Source organism: Carassius auratus, chromosome 5 (genome assembly GCF_003368295.1).
Source record: "Carassius auratus strain Wakin chromosome 5, ASM336829v1, whole genome shotgun sequence".
Lineage (NCBI taxonomy): Eukaryota > Metazoa > Chordata > Actinopteri > Cypriniformes > Cyprinidae > Carassius > Carassius auratus.
Window position 1 is genome coordinate 30,649,710 of NC_039247.1, and position 12,632 is coordinate 30,662,341.

General features: G+C 40.7%; 1 long non-coding RNA gene across 1 annotated transcript; it reads left to right on the plus strand.

Moving 5' to 3' along the window:
* Positions 1 to 2,537: 2,537 nt before the first annotated feature.
* Positions 2,538 to 4,550, plus strand: LOC113069549 (uncharacterized). The gene is made up of 3 exons (XR_003279753.1): positions 2,538 to 2,689; positions 3,135 to 3,286; positions 3,863 to 4,550. It is a non-coding gene; the product is annotated as an uncharacterized LOC113069549 (long non-coding RNA).
* Positions 4,551 to 12,632: the final 8,082 nt, after the last annotated feature.

Sequence of the window (12,632 nt, forward strand, 5' to 3'; positions counted from 1 at the left end):
TGGTTGACCAGTTTATATATGTTTACCTGGATGACATATTGATCTTCTCATCTTCTCTCCATGATCATGTTCAGTACGTCAGATGAGTGCTGCAGAGGATTCTAGAGAATGGGCTTTTTGTCAAGGCGGAGAAATGCGTTTTTCATGCACAGTCTGTTCTTTTCCTAGGGTACATCGTCTCGTCTGTGGGAGTGCGTATGGATCCTGAGAAGATTAGGGCTGTGATAGATTCCCAAAAGGCACTACAGCGGTTTCTGGGGTTCGCAAATTTCTATCGGCATTTGCAACTACTGCCAACTAGTTGCGCCTCTGACTGCCTTGACCTCCCCCAGAATGATGTTCAGGTGGTCTGATACAGCTGATGCTGTATTTGCCAAACTTAAGAGTCGCTTCATTTTGGCTCCCATCCTCGTTGCCCCTGATACATCACGGCAGTTCGTGGTGGAGGTCAATGCATCAGAGGTGGGGGTAGGAGCAGTACTTTCCCAACATTCTTCCGCAGATGACAAGATGCATCCCTGCGCGTTTTTTTCTACGAGGAGCTGATGATACTGCGCATGTGTGATTCAGCGTGAAGCAGACTGACACACAGAGCGCCTGAACCGAACTGATTCTTTTGGTGATGGATTCTGAACTGATTCTGTGCTAGTGTTATGAGCACGGGTAAACCAATGGCTTGAATCAAGGGCAATCATCGCAAAAGACGCCATTACCTCGAGCGCAAAAGAACCGGTGAACCGTTTTCTTCAACCGGTTTATTGAATGGAACTGTCTGAAAGAACTACTGGTGATCCAAACACCGATGCAACCGGTTCTTCACTCGTGAACGAGTCAGTCTATTGTTCTGGCTTGGCTCGGTGTTCATCTTCACAATAATGGAAGGGAAATTTTCCGGTGAATCATGGCTTAAATTGGACACGACTCAGACACTTATCTTTTTTTAGCACATTTTGAAAAGTTTGGAGCTTTGGAAAGCTTACTCTTGTTTGTATTAATCTTATCAAGCATTAACAGAAAGTTCAAAAGCAAGTCAAGTCTTTTTAGGAGGGAGCCAATATTAACAAATCTCTGATAACACTGGGTAAAGTCATCTCAGCACTGGCAGACATGGTAGGAACTTGTTTCTCACTGCTCCTCCAGTTCAGTCCGTCTCTTCAGTGGTCTCTCAGTGTTTCGTCTCAGAAGTCGACTTGTTTGTCAAAAGTAACAGTATGTTTCTCCTCCAGAGCAGGGCTTGAAGAATTTCATTCCCTATGTCCTGCTCTCAGAAGGTCTATTCACTGACCGTATGTGGGCTTCTGGGAACAAACAGATGCAGATAGCTGAAAAATGTAGACATAATTTTAAGAATTCCAGTGTTAAGGAAATTGGCATATTTAAAGGGGTAGTTCACCTAAAAATTGACTTTTTTTTCATTGAATCGCCCTTGTTGTTCTAAAAGTGTATTTCTGTGCTGTTAACCGCTCAATTCATATGCTTTACTTTTATGATTTCTTTAAGGATTATTGGAAGTTTTGATGGCCATGAGCTCATTAGTCAGCTAGAAAAATGAACTCTGTAGAGGAGCATTTTGCTAATTATGCACCATATAACATATTCATTATCTTTTAACTTTTTTTTTTTTATGTTCTTCAATATTACATTTTTTGTTTGAATATTTTTTTTCTGACAGCTACAATTTAAATGTTTAATTTAAAAAAATTCAAGTTAGAATTATTAATATTACAAAAATGTTTAGTTTTGTTTTTCCATGAGAAAATTAGCTATGTCCAATATAATCGATATTGAATTGAATCGAATCGCAAGCTTGTGAAGGAAAATCGAATCGAACTGTGTAACTTGTGTAAAAAACAAATCTTAATAGCCCCGCCCCCAAATTCACAAATGTGCTACACTGGCACCTCCCCCATCATGAGTGGACACGCCCCCTACTGCTGATTGGCTACAAGTGTGTTTTGGTGCTAGGTCTGATCCACTTTCTCAGAAATGGTTTACTGTCTGGGGCTCTTCATGATTTCAGCAGTCACAATTTGATTCCAAAACAAATCCATCTCATTTTCAGTTGACTGATTAGTCTGACAAAACAAAATGCTGTTACTTCATATTTTGTCTAAATTGTCATGTGATTATAGAAAATTAACCAACATCACCTGTCTGTCCATTAAGCCAATAACTCAAAAACTTGTGCATTTAATTAGGTTCCTAGATGGAACAGTTTAGAACTTTTTATATATATATATATATATATATATATATATATATATATATATATATATATATATACAACATTGTAGATTATACCTTTTCTTTGTTTTAATGTGAATGTTTTGTAATACTGCAAGAGTCTCCTTTGAGTCTGTGAATTCCAGGACAAGCTTGGCATCATGCTAACATCAAACTCTATTGTGAGCTGAGTCTCCCGTGTGCTTTGTGTGAGAAGCAGCTTTGTGTGGTTGGCAGATTGCTGCCTCTGTAGAGTGCTCCACATCAGTCCATTAAGAGCTCATGTGACAGTCAGGACGCTGTTGCCAAAGCAGCTCTCGGGGCTTTGAAAGCGGGCTAATGTGTGTTTCTGTCTCTCTGTGTGTAGTATGCAGACTCAGACAGCGGTGATGACTCGGATAAGCGCTCCTGAGAGGAGAGCTGGAGACTCATCTCTTCTCTCAGAGAGAAATTACCAGCTAACAAGGTCAGACACACACACACACACACACACACACACACACACGTTTGTTTTTGTGTAAAGTGGGTTCATCCCATAGGTGTAATGGTTTTTATACTGTACAAACTGTATATTCTATGGCCATACACCAACCCTACACCTAACCCTAACCCTCACAGGAAACTTTGTGCATTTTTACTTCCTCAAAAATGTATAAGTGTTTTGAAAAATGGGGACATGGGTTATGTCCTCATAAGTCACCCTCTCATGTGACACTTAATACTGGAGATCACAGAAAAAAATATTCAAATAGAAAGCAGTTATTTTAAATAGCCTAGTAAAAATAGTTCTCAATATTAATGCCTCTGCAGTATTTGGGATCAAATCAATTCTGTTTCACTTCACGTAGCTGTTTCTGTACTGTTCATTTCTGATAGGAAGTAAGTCTTCTGCCCTTGCTGATTGTTTGCAGATGCAGTCTATCCTGAAGAAGTGTGGTTTGCCCAGCAGTGGGACGAGGAGGGAGCTGCTGCGTGTGTATCAGATCCCCCAGCGCACCAGTCCAAACACAGACTTAGCTTAGAGGAGCTTCACACGCAGGCTGTTAAAGAGATCTGCTATGAGGTGCCTCACTGAGTTCAAGAGAACATCTGAAATGGGAAATACAGGCACTGTTTTTATTCATCTATCTCAGAGTAGATTTAGCCTCAGATCGGTCAAAGACTACCTAATGCATATGACACACAGAACAACAAGCGCTTTCTTAGATCAGCAAGCACCAATTTGATTGGCTAGGCATTGATCAAACAATACGTGACCCTGGACCACAAAACCAGTCATAAGGGTAAACGTTTTTAAATTGACATTTATACATACTGATATAAATACTGAGAAAATCACCTTTAAATGACGTTCTTAGCAATGCATATTACTAATCAGAAATTAAGTTTTCATATATATTCGGTAGGAAATTTACAAAATATCTTCATGGAACGTGATCTTAATATCCCAAATTATTTTGGGATAAAAGAAAAATCAGTCATTTGACCCATGCAATGTTTTTATGGCTATTGCTGAAAATATACCCAAGAGACTTAAGAATGGTTTCGTGATCCAGGGTCACATATATTATTGTCTAGCTTACATATGTAGTAGTTTACAATAATAACTATACGATTTGTTTTTATTTCTCCTCTTAAGGTAGCGCTTGGAGACTTTAAACACACTCGGCAAGAGATCGAGGCCTTGGCCATTGTCAGGATGAAGGAGCTTTATCGGACATATGGCCAAAAAGACCCACAGGAAAGAGAGAGCTGGAAAAGTGTGGCCAAGGATGTATGTGAGACGGTGGGCGTCGGAGAAGAGGAAGGAGACAGGGAGGAAAGAACGACAGCAGCAGCTGGAGGAGGAGCGAGCGAGCGAGGAAAGACTGATATGGGAGAGCTCAAATCTCATATCGACAAGCTGACTGATATACTGTAGGAAGTCAAGCTGCAGAATAATATGAAGGATGAGGAGATCCAGTCGCTGAGGGACCGCATGCTGAGGATGGAGAAGATATTCCCAGTTGAAGATCAGGTAACACTCATATATCTGGCCACACTTCTCCCCAGTTCACTAACAGTGTGATGAATGTTGCAAACAAAACTGGCCAGTGTGTGGTAAGTCTGTTGACTCACCTTATATAAGGACATATAGTCCAAGACTCATATGTTAATGTGCTATCCTATTATTTCTGATAAACCTGCTCGTAAATAACATTTTAAAAGGAAAACTGTGCTCAAAAGTCAAAACTGACACGACTGGCTTGCTTCTGTTTTTACTAGAGGTGGGCATAGATTAATTTTTTTAATCTAGATTAATCTCACTGTGATCTTGAAATTAATCTAGATTAATCTAGATTAAAATGGCTCATTCGAATTCTTTCGAAGGCATTCAGAATATGTGTGTTACCCAAATAAAATTGACAAACAGTAAGTCTTTGAGAAAGGGTTTATCAAGCTAGATCATCTCCTGTTTCCAAAATGCATCACAAACTGCTTGAAAAAGCTGTAAACTAATTCCACATTGCACAAGGTGCAAACAACCATACGCCTGTTTCACACATACTTCGTCTGCAGTGCGTATGCGTTGCATATTTTTTAAGGTACCCATGTTAACAGATTCCAGTTACGTTCCAGGAGAGTTGCGTCTGCAGCAGTGCAGCGATCGTTTACGTACCGAGTAGCGAACTGCAAACGTGTCCTGTGTGAAAGCACATCGAGTCCGTGCTGCATCACATACATAACGCAGACGGACTGCAGACGCACTGCAGACGGATTATGTGTGAAACAGGCGTGAGCAGAGCCGTGGATGGGGTCAGTGGGGACCCGGTGAAGGTTGTACCAGTGGGCCCTGTTTGAAATTGTTTAATTTGTATGTTTGTTTATTTTTATTTATTTGTGCTATTTACACAATGTTTAAGTTTTTTTCAAGTTTGTAGGTGTCAAGGTACAGAAACTCAATAATCAAATGTAAAATAGCACTGGAAAGACTTCAATGTAAAAATTAAATATACAATCAAACCTACATTTATTCAGACACCTTCAACATTTCTCACATTATTACAGTTTTGCTATTTATATCAAAAAATATATCTCGTGTCTGAATAATTTTTGGTTTGACTGTTAAAACTACAAAGTAAATCAGTCAAGAGCAGTGAGTGATTTTCATTTTCTTGGATTAACATTACAGCAGTCAGTAGCTAAATTAGGCGCGGTCACTTTAAGAAACGATGAACGCATCCAATATAATACACATCCCATTTTTTTCCTCAACTGTTTACTTTCACTTGAGAAATAACTGACAGTTTTTTCGAGCATAATTTCCAAGGTGGATATTTTGACATATTTTGTATGTATTTGTCGACACAAGAGCAAAAATAAGCAAATTCGATGTTCAAGTGTTTTGAGACGCCTTTCTCTGCGTGAGCCCTGAACACCAGAACACCGTGACTACTGAATTGGGCTCTTTCACACCTTTTTGTTTGTTCAAACTGCGATTTGTATTTGTTTGGATGCTTTAATGTTTAAATCGACAAGTGGTAAGGCTTAAAAACATGTGAAAAAGATAAGCTTTCGTGACGATGCGCAGCAGTGGCCCTTCAACTGTCCTGAGCATCTTTTTAGGCTGGCCTCAGCCAGTCGTCACTGATAGAGGAAGAAAGTCATGTCATTTAGTGGTCGACTACTTTATTTTTCACCTAATATTTAGTTTTTTTTTAATTACAGATAAACCGATAATCTTGTCTGTTGGGCCACTAAATGACAGTAGTTTTATTTTGGCAGTGTTGAGAGTTTCATTTTTGATAGCACTGAGAATGCCTGAGCACAGACGTACAGAATTGATATAAAGAAAGTAAAAAGTATATAAAAGGTATTATACAGTAGCTTTGTAAATTTGCTAAAATATTATGAGGTTAACAAAATCATGTTTCCATCTAAAATGCAAGTTTTTGTTTTCAAATAATTTATTTAATAAATTGTCAAATAAATATAAATCTAATTTTCATATTTAAATCAAAGGTGTGAGGTGATATGCATATAAAATAAACTGTATTGGTCAACCTTTTTTTGTCTAACTGCTTAAATTCAATAATACATGACTGTTCTCCACCTTCTGACTGAAACTCTCTATTTTAAGGCCATTGACCTTTAGGACTTGAGTGTAAATGCCCACTATTATGGTGGCCAGGCATCTGTCTAACATCTTTGCATAAGAAATTATGATCATGATCCCTTTGATCATGCTTGTGAAACTCATTTCAAAACTCTAGAATTCTTCCAAAAAGATGTAGTCTGTGCAATTAAAGGTGAGAGAGGATTGCAGTTAGCATTCAGTCTGGCATTATTACTTACACGTCAGATTTATTTATGTACCGTAACTTACTTCAGATTTCCAGGCTCTGGAGATTGTTTTACTCTTGGTTCTTGCCTTATTTTGGTGCATATAGAACTAATTTAGTGACTTAATTGGAGACTCACTCTTGACTGTTTCACTGAATCCTTGAGTTTCATGGAAAAAGATGATTGGTGAATCATCACATCATGAGATAATGAGAAACAATATGTTTTGATTAAACATAACAGAGTAAAAAGTAAGATTTTATGCTTTGGGATGTAGTGAAGTAAAAGTTTCCTAGTACTCTGGTAAGGTACGTATAAAGTACAGTAACAAAGTAAAAATACTGGTAACCGTTTATTTTAATGTGTAGTTACTTGTTACATGTACTTAATAAAGTAATAATAGTTAATTCTGCATAATTACAAACAACTACTCCCAAACCAAACCCAAACCTTAACCTATAGTAAGTAGGGTTATTATAGTTAATTAAAACCATTTTTTCTAATAAATAAATGTTTTACTTGAAATAAAATGTTACCAGTAATAAAAGATTAAATATTATCTACTTGAAAAAGCAACTTTTTCAAAAAGCAACATCTTTCAGTTCTCAGACCTCTCGCCACCCCAAAGGGCCTTTCATGCCAGGCACAGGACGCTTCTTGCCACCTCATGAGAGGAAGCTACAGTTCCCCTTTAAGAATAATCCTAAACACTGAGGCTTTATCTGGGGCCCGTCATCAGGGGGGCGAAAGCGGAAAGGACCCTTCCACTCATTCCAGTTTGGATCTGGTTCATTCTTTCCACTCATGTCCCTCACCAAAGAAAGGCCAGTGGCCAAACAGCCATCACCAACAGCGGCGCAATCACGAGAACAGAGGCTACGGCATGATATATGTGTGTGTGCTGTGTATATTTATTTTGTATATAAATACACACACATACAGTATTTTTTAAATATTTACATGTATTTTAGGGATGCACGATATTGGATTTTGCCGATATCCTATATGCCGATATTTTTCAACTCACTTTGGCTGATACAGATATGTTTCTCTCTGTTTGGAAACTTTGGAAGTCTTTCCTGTGTAGAAAAATTATAAGCAAATTATTTTTCATTTTGGTTAGTTTTTAACAAGAGCAAGGAATTTATTTGTTAGAATTAAATAAACAACAATGAAGTTCTTTTTATAATGACAGTACAATGAAGATTTGAAAATAATTATAACATTGTATTTTAAGATTTAACAAAAAGCTAGATTTGTAAAAATTCTGAAAATCTTACACATTTCACACATGCACAACATATTACACATTAGTGAATAAATCAGTGTATATTAAATTATTTAATTTAAGAGACTTTTAGCTTTTTTTCTCCAAATAAGCTATAGCTTCTGAACTTTACATCAAAACATACTAATGATTTTATGGCATCAATTACTGAATCTTACTAATCTAAATATTATTTGTGTAGCTTGCTTTCATTTTTTTAGCAGTAGGTCAACAGCGCCCCCCTACATCATTAAAACTCCTCACTGAGCGGGCTTTAGGACCCAGGGGAGGCTGCTGTGTCATTTGCTCTCAAGGTTTACTAGATCATACTCCGAAGGCCTCATTCTGTACATGCATTCTCCGTATAAATGCAGCAATCCAAAACAGTGAATCCATTCAACATTCAGGCAAAACTCTGCTTCAAGAAAGAGCCACAATGCTGACTTGATCTAATCACAAGCACACCCTGAGCCCAAGTGAGTTAATGTATTCCTTTTATCAGCAAAACACATCTGCATACATTTTTATATCGGCAATTTTCTGCCGATTCCAATATTGGTCCGATAATATCGTGCATCCCTGATGTATTGACAGGTATATATAGTACTTATATTTATATAATTTTAAATAAATATATTTAAAATATTTTTTTTTTCTTAAATATATATACTTAAGTATACACAATACGCACAAATGTATCATGTAAGTGTAGCAGGGTGAAGTGTTACCGGTGTTGATTATTGGCTAGTGTCATGTGAAAACGTTGAGCCTATCAGCAGTCTGCTGTCACGATATAAAAAGAGGACGTTTTTGTCACTTGGGATGCGTTGTCACCCGTACCGCCCCTTTACGGAAGTTGGCACTTATGAATGGGAGAGTATCTGGAGTGCCGCCTCTGCGTTCTGCTGCTGTGTAGGCTGCCCCTGGCTTTGAGCTCGTCAATGAACAAACTACTGCATGTTATCGTTAGCGACTGTGCATAGTACCGTGTTATGAACATCTTCCGATTGAGTGACAGGATCAAGGGTTTCACCTTTATATTATGAGACAAGATGCGCGTCTATTGATGTAACGCACTGCTGCCTTGCCTGGGCTGATTCCGGTCGTCTTTTTGTTGGAGTGAACTCTTTTTTTTTTTTGGCGAGCCTGGACGATTCCTCGCCAAAGAGTGAAAGTAAAAGCGTGGCTGTTTCTCGTTTGCCCTGTGAGTGTGCGGGCGATCGTGGCCTCACTTATTTTTGTGAACTGACTGTGTACTTTTTTTGTTCTCTCTTTATTTTACTTTTTTTTTATTTCTGTCCTAAGGAAGGTGTATAGAGGAGGGGTTAGCCGCTGTTTAACGGGGTTCACGTTGAGTGTTGTGCTTATTGTGTGACCTTACTTCACCAGAGTGTGTGTGTGGGTATTAAGCGTGTTGTGTGTGTGTGTGTGTGAATTGAGGGTCACAGCAGGCCATCTCCCTCCCTTAAGCTTTCTTGTGTATTTGTATTATGTTGTATCCATTTTTTTTATTTATTGAAGTGTTGTAAAGTGTTTATTTTTTTTCTTTTGTTGACACGTGAATATTTAGCCCTTGATGGTAATGTATTGATTTTAAATTTTGTATTGAATAAAGCTGCTTCATTTTTTTGTACTCCCAGGCCTATGTCTCTCTGCTCACCCATTTTTCGGTAACGAACCTGTGCGCCCCCCCTGTCTTGGGGCTGGCAGTTCCCGGTATATATACCGGGTGGCGTAGTTGAATGTTATATAATTGTTGTTGCTTTATACAGTTCCTTCCAGTACCTGACGCCACTGGCCACATTTGGCGTAGTCGGCAGGGTCTCCATATTTTGGGTGAGCTTGTATTTTGAGAAGTGAGTCTGGGAGTGCTTTTGAGGCAGTATATTTTTTGTTGGTATTGTATGGTTGAAAAATATACATGTACATTTCTCCCCCCCCTCTTTTTCTTTTCTCTTTCTTTCCTAAAGGCAAGGCAGCGGTGTGTTATTTGTGTAAAATCTCCTCGGTGTTGTGGTGAGTAGTGATGGAAGGGGAGTTACAAGAATTAAGGGAATTGGTAGCACAGCTAAAGGCTGATAATGAGAAATTGCGCCAAGAACGTGTATGTGCTCCAATGTTGTCAAATAATGGTGTTTCTAGTGTTGCAGAGGCTCCCGCCACCGTGTCCCAACCCGTGAGTGCTGGTGCCACCTCAGCTGAGAGGTTTGTGTTTGTACCTCGTGATCGGCGATGTCCAAAATTTAACGGCTGGGCTGGCATCAGCATTGACGAATGGGTTGAGGAAGTTCAGGCGTGTATGCAGGTGCGCCATCTTTCTATTGCTGATCGAGCGTTTTTTGTATTTGACCATTTGGAGGGGGAAGCACGGGAGGAGATTAGGCATCGACCTAGTGTTGAACGAGGGGATTGCGATAAAATTATTTCCGCATTGAGGGAATTGTATGGCTGTTCTCAGTCATATGTGGCTCTGCAGGAGGCATTTTTTTCTCGTAAACAACGTGAGGGGGAGACCCTATTAGAGTTTTCTTTAGCTTTGATGGGCCTTTGGAAGTCTGTTGAAGAAAAGTCCCCTTATGCTATGCCAAATTCAGAAACCCTTGTGCGTGACCAATTTGTAGAACATGTGATAGATAGCGCCTTACGTCGTGAGTTGAAACAATTGGTACGTCGCTTACCCTCCTCCAGTTTGTTAGAGGTCCGTAGTGAGGCTCTTAGGTGGGAGAGAGAGGGGTTGCCGGGGGGTGATCGCCGTCGAAGCCAGTCGGTTCCTTTGGTTCCCGTTATGCAGTATGGGGTACAGGGGGGATCATCGTTAGATGCCCGTGGTGCCTCAATGGTTGAGCTAAGTGAGTTAAGGGATCTGTTGAAATCACAGCAAGCCCAATTAAATCAGCTCTCTAAAAGTGTGACTCGGCTCCAGATGGTGGCTGAGTGTAGTCAAGCCCCTCGTGCACGTAGTCAATCTCCACACCCACGGAATCACTCTTCTCGTGGCAATACCATAATTTGTCGACGGTGTCAGCGACCTGACCATTTTGCCAGGGAGTGTGACGGTTAACGTGTTCCTCCTCACCCTCCATCTTCTCGTATGGTCCCTCCTGTGGCTGGAGGTGGGCAGCCTTTTGCACAGCAGTTGTCGGAAAACTAGCACCCGCCGGGCTGCAGAGTCACAGCTCGGTTGGGGTAGATGGTGGCTCAAAGATTCTTCAGGGTTCTCGTTCAGTATCATCTTTAATGTCGTCATGTCCCCATTTGGTAGTTTGCATTGGTGGGGTTCAGGTGCCCTGCCTTATAGACACTGGCTCCATGGTTTCTACAATAACGGAGAGTTGTTTCTTACAAAATTTTGAACCGTGGGGTCAGGATCGTCTTCGGTCATGCCAGTGGTTGCAACTTCGTGCTGCCAACGGGTTGGACATCCCCTACATTGGTTATATGGAGTTGGATGTCGAACTCTGTGGCAGGTTAGTGCCAGGATGCGGGGTGCTGGTTGTCCGAGATCCTCCTGGGGGCTTGTGTTCCCAGGCACCGGGAGTTCTGGGAATGAATGTTCTCAGCCGATGTTACCAGGAGCTCTTTGGGCAGCATGGCTCTTCTCTTTTTGAATCTCCCTCATTGGTTAAGGTACCCAGTATTGTAACAGAGGCATTTCAATATTGTCATAAGGTATGCTCCCAGTCTTATTCTACTCGTGCGGGGTCAGTTAGGGTACGCGGTCGTAGGGTACAACGCATCCCAGGTGGCACGTTACAACTAGTTACGGCAACTTGTTCAGAGCAGTTCTTGCATGACACTGTGCTTTTTGAGCCCCCTGAATCTGGCCTGCCAGCTGGATTGTTGGCCTCACCATCGTTGGTGCAGGTAAATCGAGGTATTGTTTCGGTGCCAGTGGTGAATGTGGGAACCACTGACATTGTGCTTTACCCACGCACTCATTTAGGAACTTTAACTAGTGTTTATGTTGTCAGTTTACCATCAGGGGTTACGGAGGTTAAAACTATCTCTGCTACCGTTAACGTGCAGGTCTCTCATGAGTTGCCTACGGTTGAAGAGCAGATAAAGGCTACTGATTTGTCTGTGTTGTCACTGGAGGATCAAGAACGTGTTCAGGCTCTGCTCTGGCAGTACCAGTCGGTGTTTTCTGTACATGAGGGGGATTTGGGGTGTACTACCCTGTTGTCGCATGAGATCCCACTGATGGATGATACCCCAGTTCGGCAGCGGTACCGTCGAATACCCCCATCGGAGTATGAGGTGGTAAAGGCCCATATCAATATGTTGTTGGAGGCTAAGGTGATACGCGAGAGTTGTAGCCCTTACGCATCCCCTATAGTTCTTGTCAAGAAAAAGGACGGTAGTCTGCGGATGTGCGTAGACTACCGTCAGTTGAATGCGAGAACTAGAAAGGATGCGTTTCCTCTTCCTCGTATTGAGGAGTCATTAGATTCACTGACAGGGGCCCGTTGGTTTTCCACCATGGATTTAGCTAGCGGATACAATCAGGTCCCTGTCAGTGAACAAGATCGGCTTAAGACTGCATTTTGTACGCCATTCGGCTTATTTGAATGGAATCGCATGCCTTTTGGCCTTTGCAACGCACCTAGTACGTTTCAGCGTTTAATGCAGCGTTTATTCGGTGATCAACAGTGTCAGTCATTGTTACTGTATCTGGATGATATTGTAATTTTTTCATCTTCAGTCAAACAACATCTGGAACGACTGGAGCTTGTTTTGAGTAGGTTGCAGTGCGAAGGTCTTAAGGCAAAGTTAGAGAAATGCGCTTTCTTTCGTTCGGAAGTCACATATTTGGGTCATG